Below are 2,722 nucleotides of genomic sequence, written 5' to 3'. Positions count from 1 at the left end.
CCTTATGTATTGTTCTTGTGCAATTTCCAGAGCCACTACTTTGGAATACCTAGTTGTCTTTTTCTTATGATATATTATCTTATACATGTCGTGTATTTTCAAGTATTTATGATATCGATATGATTTATATTTGAGTTCGCTATTATTCATTTAGCAGAGTCCAAAATTAATTTCTTTTTTTTATTGCAGGTAATGAGCTATTTTAAGTATGATTAATATTTTATTCCAAAGGCATTTATTATATTACTAGGAACTTTTGCAACCATTAGATTAGCACAGCTGATACTTTATGTTTACTCTTGATTTTGCATTAGTTTTAGGAAATATCTATTTTAATTATTTTTAATGATGTAATGCTGTGGGTTCTTTGTTTTTTATTCTAACCTATCAATCGAGAGCTTGTATTAGTTTTATTGAATTTTCCATTGGTGTATTTATGCGCTTGAACTTAGGGTAAATTCTTATATCTTAGATATACCATAATTATAAATCTTTGAATTTTCATAAAGTTTTAGCCGGATTAGATCGCTCTTTGTTAAGGTTTGAATTTTAAAAAATAAGTTGTTTAAAGAATTTATAGCTAATATTATGTTTTGATTATTTATAAAAAAATTTATCTTTGTATAGCTGATAGGACAGTTGATTAGTGATTGAATAATTGTATGTATATCATCTTATTCGTGATAGTGATGGTAGATCTTCTAGAAGATGTTTTATTTTTTGCATTTATTTTTTTGTTATAATTTATTTTATTATTTTATATTTAATTATTTATATATTTAGAAACGATTGAGTCATTCGAGTTTGTTAAGAATTTAGAATAACAAAAAATGTCAATGGGTAGAGTATGTATAATGTGTATAACTTTTTTTAAAAAAAATATAATAATTAAAATTGTAGGTCTTAATTCTTTTTTTCTTCTTTCTCTAAATTCACTTTTATTTGGCTTAGGTTTCTTTTTTTTTTTTTTTATTTTATTTTATTATTTGAAGTTAAATAAGCGAAGCTTAGCAAAAAAAAGAAGTTTACATTTTGAAGATTCGATACTACGACAAATGTTACTTATATTCTATCATATGATATAAAAAATGACAGATTCTCAAATCTTTTGAGTTTCCAATAATTGGATCGAAATTAAATTGTTGTGGTTTTAAGTGTATATTTATTTATTTATTGATTGATATAGCGTGTTTTCTTGATTACGACTGTTAAGATACAAAATTTATGAAACGCTAACTTCCAGCTTTATTTCCTTCATTTATATTTTGTTATGATCTGGATAGTAGATAAGCTTTATTAATCAAATAATTATAAAAAGAAATTTATTTTTCTCCTTTTTAAAAAATCTAGTTTTTCGAAGTACTACCATGTTTATTCAACCGTAGTCACTGTATATATTTGATAAGGTATATGAAAGAATACTATTTCGTTACTATATGTAAATTATGTGGAAAGTGATCCTAAGGCAACATTAGTCTTATATCATGTAGGATGGTTATACTCTTTATGATTTGATCTTTATTAGTGAGACTCGTTGGTGTAGGGGTTCTTTTAGTTTATTCTATGTGATTTCGTTGTAGAGATACGGAAAAGGTAGGGCTCCTTTGTTGTAAAGCTATCTGGAATTGTGACATCTTTGTGAGTTTACGATGAGGTTGAGTTATGGGGTTGGCCAATTTTTTGCTGATATGTGGGTTTTGCTATGATTATCAGTTTGGTCCATGCTAGCTATCACGCCAACATTGGTTTGTTGCGTGGATAGACCAATGAGTGGTCAGTCTGAGAAACTATATAAGTAATTTTCTCGAGCGATGTATTTTTATATTGGAGGCAGCGAGTTCACTTTCTTGTCTAGTTCCTGTTTCTTCTGTTTGTATTTTATAAGTAGATTATTATGAGTTGTTTTTTTTTTCCCTGCGCCATGTCTTGTTTCCAAGAACTTGATTACATATTTAGGGCCCACTTTACCCTCTCATTTTGCTCATCTCGAAAAGTGATTTCTAATTTTTAATTTTTCGTTGTTGGACCTCAGATAAACACTACGGTATAGATGTGTGTCGCTCATCTTCGCTGCGGTAGTATGAAGACACTCATAGGACTCTAAGATGAAGTTCAGGAGTCGGTATATCCCAACGGGTAAAACATACGTTTTAACCGATATTGCGTTTAAGAGGTTTGTTGAATCCGATCTCGCAGGTTGAGAGTTTATTTGTTTCAGGCAGGATCATGTCTAATTCATTCGTTGCATTCATACCTTTGCCGTCGGCTGATTAGGAGGTTTATCGTTCGTCGCGTTCGACTGCGTAGCATAGTACGCGATTACTGTTGGTCTTTTCAATCTCGCGAGCCGTTGAAGATGTGTTTCGGAACTTTTTGTTCTTTGCCTTTGTTGGTTGGTGCTGGATATGGGCGAATTGTTATGAAATTCCGTCTAGGCTCCGGAAATGTGACGAAGAAATAGCTGAAACGCCTGCGGTAAGTGGATGGTACGCGATCGCTCTGGCCCTCCGACGCGTAGTGAGGTAGATGCTGACGCGGATCGAAGCTGACTTTCGCGCTTGGAGCGAAACTGAGGGTTTGCGCGAGGCCGCGTTCTCATAGGTTAATGTGTATTTAAGAGCTGATACAGCCTAAAGAGGCTATTCTCTTTCATTAGGAGTGTGGAGGATTGACCGCTTGAAATCTTATCAATTTTGTTAAGGGGGTCAGTCTGATTCGTTAG

This window comes from Benincasa hispida, unplaced genomic scaffold, assembly GCF_009727055.1.
Source record: "Benincasa hispida cultivar B227 unplaced genomic scaffold, ASM972705v1 Contig1189, whole genome shotgun sequence".
Classification (NCBI taxonomy): Eukaryota; Viridiplantae; Streptophyta; class Magnoliopsida; order Cucurbitales; family Cucurbitaceae; genus Benincasa; species Benincasa hispida.
Note: the sequence above shows the minus strand (reverse complement) of the source record.